The following is a 13,860-nucleotide window of genomic DNA, read 5'->3' as shown; positions in this document are numbered from 1 at the left end:
TTAGTACCAGACTGAGATCTCAGAATGGATCTGGTCACCGTAATAACTTTTTCCAGAAGAAAACTCCAAAACAATATACCCCAAAACCCATCACCAAAAAAGCCCCAACAGAGAGGAATAAATTAAAAATGAGTATTACTATGATATACAGAACTTGGAGTCCAGAAAATTCACCAGAGACATGGTGCTTTCTGCATTTTGTCTGGACTGATGGTAATCAAAGTTTCTGCATGACAACTGGTTCAGCTTGGGTACTGAAAGTGAAACCTTCCAGAAAGGCAGACTATGCCAGCTCAGAAGATTCAATCTTTTACTTTATCTTAGATAGTCCACTTTTTAATTCTTCTCATAGTATAGCCCTGGTTGCATTTTATGTCAAAGATTGCCTTTACTAATGAATTGAGCTTTGAATATGACTCATCTCAACTACAGAGTACTTGAGGCATCCTAATGTTAGATTATTAAAATTAAAAAGTTTATTGCAAATGATTGCATGTCTGCTCTTCCTTGATACTCTTCTGTGATATATAGGTGTGGCTTCATTGAGAGGTGTCTGCATTTAAACATTTTTCCATTTTATGTGGTAAAACAGGAATCAGGCCCAAGAAAACTAACAGACACACTCAGGGGTGAAAATCAATGTAAAAATTTTGACCTGGGATGTAATTTTTAATAGGAAATAAAGTTCATGATCTTGACATGACTGAAAATAGTATTTGACAGTAATTTTTGTGTATCTGAAGAGGACTTAAGCATCACCATGCCTAACTTAGAGATGCTGTTTCAGAAGGTAGAATTTAAACTCGCGTCCATGAGGAGAGACAAGAAAATGAACAGAATTCAGGTAAGTGCTGACCTGATACATGTCAGTGGGTGGCTGATAACCCCTGGGAAATGCTGAAGTGAGGGGACAGACATACATGTCTTGGTTGAAACGATATTTGGAGCATAACTTTGTCACAAAAGACTGGAGGAGAAAGAAATGGTTGTGGTGATCTTAGAATTTTGTGGGGTGCTGACACTTCTCTTTACCTTGTGTAATGGAATGGAGATCATTTATTTGGGAATCTCTAGTCTGAGAGACTGTTTTCCAAAACAGAATCTAAACCGAAGTCTCCTATATCGCAGGCTGTAGTAGGATATAAAAATCAGTTGCTGTCACAGATTTTCTTCTTGTCTATGTCTATGTGGAAGCAGGTATGCTCAGAGTTTACTTGTTTACTTCTTAGTTCAGATATTAGAAGTGAGTTTGACAGACAGGATTGATATATGTGTTGGGTGCTGAATTTTTCAGGCTTAGGAAGAAGCATCACACAATTGAGAGGAGGGATCTAGTGAAAATGTAGGTGATAGTGAATCAGAAGCTTATAACGTTAAACATATCAATGAGGATATGGTCATTTCTAATGTCTACACTTAGCATGTACAAGCCTGTAATGCAGTTGGAGACACAAATATTTCATAGAATCATAGAATAGTTTGGGTTAGAAGGCACCTCCAAAGGTCATCTAGTCCAGCTCCCTTGCAATGAACAGGGACATCCTCAATGACATGATTGTTGGAGCCTCATCCAACATGATTCTTTCCAAGGGTGGGATATATATACCACCTCTCTGGGCAATTAAGAAACCAAACAGGTAAAACCTATTGTTTTACCACCCTCATTGTAAAAAACTTCCTTAAATCTAATCTGAATTGACTCTCGGTTTAAAACTGTTACTACTTATCTTATCGAACAGGCCCAGTTAAAACGTTTGTCCCCATCTTTCTTACAAGCCTCCTTTAGGTCCTGAAAAGCCACAGTAAGTTCTTCCCAGAATCTTCTTTTCACCAGGCTGAACAATCCCAGTTTTCTCTCTGCTTTTCCTCACAGGATAGGTGCTCCAGCTCTCTAATCATCTTCATGGCCCTCCTCTGGACCCACTCCAATATGTCTTTCCTCTTGTGCTGAGGACCCCAGAGCTGGACACAGTACTCAAGGTGGGATCTTACAAGAGTGGAGTAGAGGGGAAGAATCACCTTCCCTGATCTGCTTTTCACCCTTCTTTTGATGCATCCCAAGAATTTCAATAAAATTTATATTAATTCTTAACCTTTAACTAAAACAATAAAGTCATTGAAAAAATCATGTCTTAATACAGTCGTTTACATAGAAGACAGACATTCCAGTTACAGAAACTTTGCAGACGAAGGCTTTAATGATGTTTTTGTTCTGCTAACTTTGTTGTGACTGTTATTGTTACTTGTTAAATGTGTTAATGTCTTTTGCACAGACATGAATGTTCTGTGGAATGATGCAGTTAGAAGAGAAGCAAACCTACAGCTCCATTGCTGTGAGAAAAACAGAAAGACACATCTGAAGTGAGAAAACAAGAAAGTTAAAATGGAGGGACAAAAATCAAATGGGCAAAAATAATTCCTCAGCCATCTACCTGTAAATGAAAACTTAGTGACAATGTATTTAAAGGACATTCATGTATCTGACATCTTGACTTCAAGTAATGTAAAAAAATTTTTGCATTTAGATAACGTTGACTTATTCTGTTTTTCTGTAGTCTTAAGTAAATAGAAGTAAAACTAGAACTATAGGTGCCAGGTGGTATTGTTGATACATAAGAAGCCCAAAATGGGCTCTTATCTACACTAAAACTTCATTTAGTTCAGTATCATGACTCTCTGACAATGGTCCACAGCAGAGGTTTAGGAAAAAATACAAGAACAGTAATAGCTGTAATAGCTCCTGAGACTATCTGTCTAGTCTTAAAAAAATTGCAGTTCTGGGACTTTCTTACTCAATGGGGATCTTTTCATAGTTAATAGACCACCACAGATCTTCTTCCATGATTTAAGTAAGGCACTTCTTTAGCCTCTGTGTATTTTTAACATGCACTCTTTGGCAAGCAGCTCCACAGCTTAATTTCATGAAGAATAGTTTCCTTCTCTTTCTTTTGAAACAGCACCTTAAGCTTATTTTCCCACCCCTTAGTTCTTGTACTTAATAAGCCTGTGAACATTCTTGTACTTAATAAGCCTGTGAACCATTATCAACTATTTACATTTTTTATATCACTTGGGATATTTATAGATTAAGTCCAGCAGGTGAAAATATAATACTTACTTTACATGACTAGAACAATTCAGATGCCAGCCTATAGAGCAATGGGTCTTGATGTCAAACACTTCATGATAATGTAGAAATATAGAGAGAAAGTATGTGCAAGAGAAGTCAATTGGAAAAACTAGTTGGTCTATCTGGTCTAAATAAATTAGTAGTTTTTAAATAATGGTTTTATAAATAACTAATAATCTAATATTACAATGAAACATCACAAGTAATACCCTGTTGAGATCAACGAATATTTGCTGTTGCTTTCAGTGTCTTGTTTCATCATGGATTTTCAAATTTATTTCTAATGATGAAAATGTGCTACAATTATGATGATGTGACAAACTAGCACTACATAGCACATTGTGCAAAAAAATTTTTTTGGCACATTGTGCAAAAAAATTTCACACCAGTATTTTGATTTGTATTTATTAGTGGCTCTACATGTCTATTGTGTCCACAGAATCTTAATTTGTGCTACTATACTTTTTGAAGTCTTCTGGTGAAATTTATGACCAGAGTGAACATGGCCGGCATCACAGCATCACGATGAGTATACCTTAATGGATATTTTTACAGGTTTGAGAGTTGTATTAAACATTTTTATGTTGCCTCACTACTCACAAATAGTAGGAACTAAGATTCTAATGAATCTTTGAAGATTATTGGAAAGAGATGTGGACTTAAGACCTAACCCAATAATTTTACAAGGTAATAGAATGTATTAATGTTAGTGTTACTCTGGTAAACATTTCTGGTATTGACTGCATTATGCCTAACAGATCGATATTTTTCAGCTACTTAATTATCTGGGTGACTGCATTTGCCAATTCAGACATAAATAAATGTCTTACCTGATCAAATACTTTACAGAGGTTAAGAGAATTCTTTAAAAAAATAAAGTGCTGTAGTCTTAAGAACTCACAATATTTCCCACAACACTGATAACTTGACATTTTTTTGTGTAAACCAATTTAATTTTTTAAGAATTTCTATTTCAGAAGTGACATTAAGGAACAGTTAGCTGTGTCACAAGAGAATCATGCAAAATGGTGTTATGTCTGGGCTTATTTACAAATTCTCTTGGAGTGATTTTAAACACACAGCAAAAATGTAGAAGCTGGATAAACATAAAAGTCAGGGCTGTCTCTGCAGGTGACTTCATTCTAAAGAAACTGGAATATGATAAATTAACCAACCAAATGGGTAAAAAAAAATAAAAAACAAAACAAAAAACCAGATCTGTGTTTTCAGCAATGCAAAGAAATTTTAGCAAAACACTTGCTATTGTCTACAGCTAAGTAAAGTAAATTACATATCTCTAGAAAAGAAGAAAACTTGCTTTAGGGATGTTTAAAATCTTATTACAGGTCTAGATCTTCATTTTATAACTGATTCTATGAAAAAATAATCCCAAACTCAGGGAGTTCCTACATTTTTTAGTGTTTAAACAGAGAAGAAGACTACTGAGACTGCATCACTATAATGCTGTAAAAAGCAAGACTGTCCTAGAACTCAGAAGTAACTGGTTTCCATCCTAGCCTAATTAGGTTTCTACAAGAATCCATTTCACATTCAAATCTTACGGTAAAGCCTAACAAGGCAGTACATTGTTAACAGAAACACAGAATGCACAGGAGTAATTTGCGAGGTCCTTTCAGAAAATGAAAATCAACAAAATCTCACGAGGAGATGTTATTTTTATGCAAAATTACAAAGACTAGAGAAATTCCCCTGATGTGCCTTGACATATTTGTAAAAATGGAATGATACTTTGTACTGCAGGCATTCCTTTCTTCCAGATGTGTGCTAAACTTGGTGGAAATACCAGGCACAAGGTGCACATAGAAAAGAGTGACATTTTCAGATTTGTGAATCTCTACACCATATCTGAAAGAAGAACTGCAAGACCACTGCTGCTACATAACCATCATACCATAGCTCTTGTTCCACTAGAAATGCTTACATTTTGATGCACTGTGTGCAATTTGTTAAATCATGATGTGCAGGAATTATTTTTTTTCTGTTTACTGTATCTGAGATCGTGATCAGACTCCTCTGCCTATTTTGCAGTCTGTTTTAAAAGGACGAAGATTGGAAACTGTTCAGAGGAGAGTTAGTGGAATAATCTGTAGTCTGCTCTGGGAGACATGTTAACATCTAAGAACAGTCAGCTAATAGATTTATCAAAGAATGTGGTTGCAAATTAAACTATAATAAGAACCAATGCCTAGAAGATGAACCTCTGTACATTGAGGGCTAAAAAGATTGAAGGAGTGTTTCAAAGAGACTGAATACTTTTTCTAAAGGCAATGCCTCACCTGACTACACAAAGACAAGAAAAAAAGCCTTTTGTACAATATTTAAAGCCAAGGTGAAAAGCCTAAGCTGAAAATGTTTGCTTGACTTACATCCTATAATAGCAAAATTCAGACTGGTATGGAAAAAAAATATCTTAATCTTGTACTGAAATATTTTAATATAATCCTAATATGCAGCAAAACTGGTCCTATGAGGAAAGCAGAATAATTTTAACACATCCTTGCACCTTTTAGAATTAGAAAGCCCAGAGTTCTTTATAAGGACTGAAGAGTTTTACTGGGGTGTTTTGTACCAACCACCACTTTTGAAATCTCCCATTCTTCACTTCCCTTTCCTCTCACCTTCAGGAAATAGAGACTGAAATTGCTTAGTTAGGTTGAATATGAAATAGGTTTGGCTTTTTTTTTTTTTTCCTACTGGGAATTTCCACAGACAGGAAATTTTCCTGTTCTGCCATATAACCCAACATAGAGAATTTTGAAAGATTGCATGATATGAACACAAACCAATGTTTATTTCACTCAACCAAGATAAAATTAAAACATCTGTTTCAGTATTTGGTTTTAAATTAAAAAACCCCAAATATTAAAATTAATTTAAGTCAAAAAAACTATTTATGAAAAGATAAAATGTAAAATTTATTTAAAAATGTCTCATCTAGCTATTTCTCTGAACTGACATATAAATTCAAGATTAAACACTTGTTTGAAGTATATGGCAAATTTTGTTCCAGAAATAGCTGTGTAGGATTCTTCTGACTTGCTTAACAATCTTTCCACTGGCTGAAGATTTGCTGGCAGGGAGCTATGACAGCTGAGAATCAATGATTCTTTTCAAAATACTCATGGTTTTGAATTTGTTTTATAGGAACCCAATAGGCATTAGTATAACATCACTTCTGACATTTTTTTCTTACTCATTTCCCAGTGCTTGACAAGGGTAACTTTGTAAATTAAATAAGAAAAGGAGAAAATTATTATGTTTCTCTTTGTGAAAGTCCAGTGGTTCAGTATATCTTATATATTGCTTCTTTTTAGAAAAAGGACCTGTATTTTTGGATGTTATATACAGAGTTGAAAGTTTTTCCTTCCTTTAGTCTCTTCACTACATATGGAATTGAGATCTGTGGAGCATTATTTACAGTTGCAATTGTAAGGAGCCATTTTTTTTTTTGTATTGTAAGAGAGGTATCCAAGAGGATCCCTTAAAAAGTTGTAACTACAGATATTTCACACTTTGCTTTGCTTCATTTGATCTGATGCACCTGCCCTCAATAGCCAAGCACCACTAAGGATAAGGAAACAAGAACCTTCTTTAAATAAAAAGACATTATCAGTCTTTTAAAATTAAATTTATTCTACTGTTTCATATTTCACTATCAACTGACTCATTGATTTATGATTGGTTTTACTACAAATTGTGATTCTTAACAGTCGCCTGAGATGTTGCACTCGCTCTCTCTCTCTCTCTCTGTCTCTCTCTCTCTCTCTCTCATGCTCTCCCTACCTATCTGTATGTCTATTTGTTAAAGTATCTGATGGTATTGAGTATTGCTAAGGACTATCAGTTTTCTTTGAGTGTAAAATTCAAATGCAAATGGATTGTTTGCTAGTGCCAGTACTTATAGAACTCAAAATTACTCTGCCTATTAAAATATAGCAGTAGCTACTGTGTCAGGTAAGCAAAGATATGAATAAATTTTGAAAACCATGAACTGAGAGAATGTGGAATGTTTAATCATATCTATGCTACTGGGGGAGTAGTGCTCTATATATTCTTTCATAGTAAGCCTAAGCTTACAGCACTGAAATAGAGTGCAGGGGAAAAAATAGTTATGATTGATATGGAAGGCTTCAGCTTAGGACACTGTGCCCCAGACAACTGAAAAGACAGTCATGTTACTCAGTGCATAACAATCCACCTTTTTATTACAGGAGGGGACAGAGACATAACAAGTTATCACATTGCTCAATATAAGTTATCCAGACACAACTGCTTTGTTCGTTTCTGAATGGAATTTTGGAATCACTGCATAATTTTATGTTTGTGCCTTCTTCTGGAGTTTTGAATAATGAATAGCTTTGCTACTATAATGGCTTGTGTAGGAGTGTGAAACAGCTTCAACTAAAATGTATTTATAGTGAAATGAAAACAGAAGAGCAGACAATTGGATGGACTTTACTGTTAGGTGCAACCCAGATTTATGAGTAGATAGTCTGGAAGGAGACCATGAGGTGCTATGGCTCTTATGCTCTTCCCAAAAGTAGTATTAGCTGCCCTAACAGCTTATATTCTCACTGTAAAATAAAAATCCACAATATGAATGTTGTGCATCCAGTCCAATACATTTAATTTAAAATATTTTGTGAGTCAAGGTGGGTGAAATTTATGAAAATAGATGTTAAAAAGGTTCTAAAGTCTCATAAAGAGTCTAGCCTTTGAACATCCGAATGTTTGAAAATTCACACAAAGATGCACCCAAATTCCATATGTGTGCATACATGCCAATTCAGCATCTTCTTCTTGGGCAAACTGAGGTTGGTAAGTACATTTTGCAAAATTTAGTTTGGTTCTTTTTTCATTTTTTTAAACTTCAGCTTCCCAGAAGTGAGTGTATGTTCCTTGACAGAAAGTCAGCAAGCTGTCATACAGAGTTCATTTTATGAGAGCTATATGGTTTCATTTTGTAAAAACATTCCTGAGAATTTTAAAGAGCTGTCAAAAGGAATTCACTTTATTACTGATTAACATTAAAGTCAGAACTGAAGTCATATAAAATAAGTCCTGGAAATAAAAAAACCCAACAGTACTCCTGTCTTTCATTTTGACAACATTGTGGAAACACACTGTATTGCTTCTCTTTTGCTGTTGCAGTTTAGACTCAGAGGAAACCTGTGAATTTTTGTGTAGACTGATTGTAGTGCTTGAAATTTAGTAATTCAGAAAGGGAAATTTAGATAATATCAGTTGTTGATTATAAGAAATGCATGATCATAAAAATTAATACTATGTGATAGTTTAAGTACATATGCGCTTTGTTACCTACATTTATATATAATATAAATACACATATGTATGAGTGAAAAAGTAAATCCTGAAATAAGTGCAGGAACTTATTCATAATGCTTTAATTAATGATGCATATAAGATGAATGAACAAATAAATAAATAGTTACATTTTCTTTTTATGTGAGTATCTGATATTATTAAAAAGATCTGTGGTGAATATAAACTAAGTAAGAGGATGAAGCTGACTCCATTTAAATTCCATGAAGTCGATATCAGACCTATGAGAAGTATATTTAATAATGTTGATAATATTTATTAATATTATTGTAGTAACATGTACAAGTCCTAGCACACATTAAAGAAAAAAGCAAGTGCATAGGAGAAATATATCAACAAGTAATTGAAGGCTCAGTTTTAGGTCAGATGATAATTTCTTTGTAATTATATTTTTATAGGTAATGTTCAACAAATTTTTTTGTTTTGGTATGTTTTGGTCTGTTTTGGTTTGTTTTAATTAATACTCCTGTGCATTTATAGAAGTTTAAGTTAAATAGATTCTGCCATTTCTAATAATCAGTTTAAAAATAATCGATATATATTTTTTTCTTAGAAATGTGTTTGTGATATATTTATGAAGACAAGGAACTTCTTTTTAAAATTAAACAGCAAATACTAATGCAAATCTCTTTTTTTTTTTTTTTAAATTCACAGTGAACTTGGAGAGGAAGTGATGGTTTGAAGCAACAGAACAGAACTATACAAAATGCAAATGGAACTGCATTGGAAATTTTTCTTGCTATGATAGTAGCCTAGTTATATGTTCATGCCTGTAAAGTTGACACCAAATAGAAGCAATAACATCAGGGATGGTCCATACAGCTACCATTTAGATCACATTATCCCTGAATCAAAGTATTTTTCAGCACTGAGATTGTACTTTTTATTTATTTATTTTTTTTTAACATACATTTGGTTTTAAAAGACAAATATTATGTTGTGTTATTTTGGCCACAAAGAAGGTAGTAAGATTAATTGACTGCATCATGTGATCCATATCTTCTTAGTAACAGACATTTCAGTGAAGACTAGAGCTTCAAACCATCTACAGAATTCAGTAATTTTATGTTCTATTTAATGTATTTGCATAGGATTATAATAAAAATAAGGACAAAAATCATATCTAAAATGTACTGAAGTATTGCATCAAGAAAGACATTTTTAGATATTAAAAACTAATTATGTTAATATAGAAATATTATATACACAAACATCTTATTTATAAAATATATATTTATATATTATAAATTTATATCTTTAAATATATATAAAAATAAAATAAAAAGTTGCATCTATGTGTAAAAGGAAGTAAATGGCTGATCTCATCTAGGAGACAAAGAGTTTGTATTTCTGCCTTGGCAAAGACAAACATGTGACAGTCTACAGCTTCCTCATGAGGGGAAAAGGAGGGGCAGGAACTGATCTCTCCTCTGTGGTGACCAGTGACAGGACCTGAGGGAATGGCCTGAAGTTGTGTCGGGGGAGGTTTAGGTTGGATATTAGAAAAATGTTCTTCACCCAGAGGGTGGTTGGGCACTGGAACAGGCTCCCCAGGGAAGTGGTGGAGCTCCAAGCCTGACAGAATTCAAGAAGCATTTGGACAGTGCACTCAGGCACATGGTGTGACCCTTGGGGATGGTCCTGTGCAAGGGTAAGAGTTGGACTCAATGATGCCTGTGGGTCCCTTCCAACTCAGTATGTTTTGTGGTTCTGTGAATTAAAAAAATGCAGTAACAGTTCTGTACATTATTTGTGCCTGTCTTACAGAAGTCCACACAGACCATAACATCCCTGCTGTTTCAGACATGAAGACAGGCAATCAATTCCTCGTCTCAGACCCAGCCAGAAGTGTCTGGGACCACGGGTGCTCCTGGTGTTCAGCACTACGGACAGCGCTGCGCATTCCTTATCTGAGACACGAGAATCCGTGTAGTATGCGGGAGTCACACACCGGAGCCCGTACAACAGGAGACATGATTTGTTGTTGCTGGCATATTAACTCTTTGTTTCCAGCAGGTGGAGAGGCTTCAAACGCCAAAGAACACGCCAGGCTATTTTTCCATGCTTGCCAAGGAAATGCATCTACTTTGTCTCTAGGCAAAATGTAAAACCAACAAATAACTTTTCAGCAACTAATTTTGTTTGAGTAATAGTGGTTTCTGGCTTGGCTAGTTTCTGATGCATAATGATCAGGTGGGTTAAGACCTTGAGGCATTTCCTGAGTCTTTGCATTCAGCCTTGACTGCTTGTTAAAAAATGAAAAATGTAGCTAGACTCAAACCTTCAAGCCAGTGGAACACTGTCCTCAGGCTGAAGCCTAATGTGAAGCTGATAATTTATTTTAATCCACTCATATGCTAGTCTTATTAACAAGAAGACAGATTTACTGCATTGTTTATTACTCAGGAAGTTGATCACTGGCAGATGTTTTTCTGAACTGGTACTTTATTAGATGAGGAAAAGTGCTGTTTAAGACTGTGTTTCACTATTGTCATAGCTATCAAAATATATTATGCTACAAAACAGTGATCTAGAAATAAAAAATATGAATGCAATTACATACATATCAGAAATATCTCCTCAAATTCAAATGCTTTCTATTATTACAAAAACTGAAAATAAACCAAAGAGTGTACGGGAAAAGGTATAAATGATTATTCTCTTTTAAATTTTATAAAGCAAGAGAATCCGATAAATATCTATTTACTACTGTTAAATTCTACACATCTCGCCCCATGGGATATTCCAGAAGATTTCTTTCTAGTCTGAATATCATACTGATCCACAGTGATCCCAACTGTTTCATGTGATCAATCACACATCCTGAGGATAAGGGCAGAAATGAGCTTTAATGTGAAAGCTACCTGAAGACAATAGCGTGTTTCTTAACAACAAAAATGTATCTGTTCCAGATGAAGGCTATCTTGCTGCTCTTGGTAAGGTGCTTTTCCATGTCAAAACTAACATGCTAGCCCTAGTGATAAAGCAGTTCAAAATTCTGGCAGTTCACTGGACCTGATTATGTGTATTTAAGCTTCGTTAATTATAAATTAACTTGAATAGCCAAATGCAAAGAATCTCTTCTGACACAGTGTCATGAAAAACAACCACAAGCATTTGGAAAAACAAATTAATATTAATAAACTGATTTAAATTTCATCTTGCAAAATGGTAAAATTATTGGGTAAGTACAGTATGTTTCCTTAAACCATCTTGTCCAGGAGCTGCTTTATGCTGATGATGCCGCCCTTGTTGCCCACACAGAAGCAGCTCTGCAGCATTTAACATCCTGCTTTGCAGATGCTGCTGAGCTCTTTGGGCTGGAAGTCAGTCTAAAGAAGACAGAAGTTCTCCATCAACCTGCACCTCAGGAAGTCTTCCATCATCCCCACATCACCATTGGCCAACCAGAACTCAAATCAGTCCAACAGTTTAATTACCTAGGTAGCCTCATCTCCTCGGATGGTAAGATGGACGGAGAGATAGACAACAGGTTAGCAAAGGCATATAGTGCCTTTGGAAAGCTTCATAAAAGAGTTTGGCGAAACAAACACCTGAAGGAAAGTACAAAGATCAGTGTTTACAGAGCCATAGTGCTGTCTACTCTCTTATATAGATCTGAATCATGGGTCATCTACCGCCACCACCTGTGTCTCCTAGAACGCTTCCATCAACGCTGTCTCCATTCAATCCTAAACATCCACTGGTCAGATTATGTGACCAATACATCTGTTCTTGAACAAGCAGCAGTCACAAGTATAGAAGCCATGTTGCTGAGAACGCAGCTGCGATGGGCAGGGCACGTCTCCAGGATGAAGGATCACCGCCTCCCTAAGATCCTGCTTTATGGTGAACTTTACACTGGCTGCCGCATGAGAGGAGCCCCGAAGAAGAGATACAAGGACTCCCTGAAACAACATCTCAGCCTTGGCCATATTGATCACCAGAGTAGGCCATAACTGGTCTACTCTGGCCTCCACTCGGGAGACCTGGAGACACGCCATCTATAATGCTGCTGATGCTTTTGAGAAAGCACGCAGGATCACTCTTGAGGAGAAAAGGCAACACAGAAAGAATCGTGCCTTGCAAAATATACTATCTAAGGAGTCTTTCTGTTGTGCCTTTTGCAACCGGATATGCCTGTCTTGTATACCTTTTCAGCCACCAACACGCTTGCAACAAATGTGGGTAGAGCCCTTCCCAAATCTTCGTTTGCGAAGCCTAGCCATGACTGACTGACAGTATGTTTAGCTATGCCTGAGCAGACTATTCATCTAATAAGTAAAGCAATGTACCAAGGTCTTTGTAAAAGTGATATTAAGAAATGTAAGAAATGTTCTTGTCCGTAGTTGCAGAGACCCTGGACTTGGCCATATTGATCAACATAACTGGTCTACTCTAGCCTCCAATCGGGAGGCCTGGAGACACACGCTGCTGATATAACGCTGCTGATGCTTTTGAGAAAGCACACGAGATCACTCTTGAGGAGAAAAGGCAATGCATAAAGAACTGTGTCTTGCAGAATATACCACCTAAGGAGTCTTTCTGCTGTGCCTTTTGCAACCGGATGTGTCTATCTCATACTGGCCTTTTTAGCCACCAGCGTGCTTGTAACAAACGTGGGTAGAGCCTTCCCCAAATCTTCATTTGTGAAGCTCAGCCATGATGATGATCAGAAAGATCAAAATCCCTGAATGATGGGAGTTGCAGACATCAGAGAAGTAGTCAAAAGCAATACTATTTATATGACAGTTGAATGCAGCTGCATGTTAATACCAGAATATACTACCCAGAAAAACATACAAACATGATACAAATAGTAAAGAAGACCCCAATATTCACTGATTTATCCATAAATCAAAAGGTTGAATTACCTATATACAGATATATATATATATCTTTTATACATGTAGTATTTAAAAAAATACCAACAGGCTTTAAAAGATTTTAAAAATTATTATGGATATGATTAAAGAGAAAAAAATATATAATATTCTATGTCTGAAAAACATCTAAATAGGTGCACCATAAGAAGATTTTTTTTAAAGGCTTGAGGTATCTCTATGTTACAATTGCTGTGTTGATTTGTAAATCTCATGTAGTAAAAAAAAATTAAAAATTTTTTTTACCTTCTATAAGTGACATTAATTATTTAAAGCTTATGGAGTCCTTTGGAAAGTAACTAATTGCAGACATCCTAGATAAATGTTAAACAGTGCTACTATAGTTTTGCAATGACAAAAGAAACCTAATAATATTATTATACCAATTTAATAAAATGACAGCAAAATCTGAGGTTGTTCTACTGTGCAAATGCTTTTATGTTACATTGCTGCAGAACTTGTTATTTTTAAATAATCGTGCCC

The 13,860-nt window shown here is 35.4% G+C and overlaps 1 long non-coding RNA gene across 2 annotated transcripts; it reads left to right on the top strand.

The window, feature by feature from the left end:
- LOC135411818 (uncharacterized) lies at nucleotides 1–3,973 on the top strand. 2 transcript variants are annotated; one of them, XR_010429334.1, is made up of 4 exons: nucleotides 1–1,980; nucleotides 2,274–2,498; nucleotides 3,086–3,210; nucleotides 3,570–3,973. It is a non-coding gene; the product is annotated as an uncharacterized LOC135411818 (long non-coding RNA). The 2 variants fall into 2 exon arrangements; XR_010429332.1 differs by having other exon boundaries at nucleotides 2,274–3,210.
- Nucleotides 3,974–13,860: the final 9,887 nt, after the last annotated feature.

Source organism: Pseudopipra pipra, chromosome 1 (assembly GCF_036250125.1).
Source record: "Pseudopipra pipra isolate bDixPip1 chromosome 1, bDixPip1.hap1, whole genome shotgun sequence".
Lineage (NCBI taxonomy): Eukaryota > Metazoa > Chordata > Aves > Passeriformes > Pipridae > Pseudopipra > Pseudopipra pipra.
The sequence above is the reverse complement of the archived record's forward strand: the minus strand, read 5'-3'. Positions and strand labels throughout refer to the sequence as shown.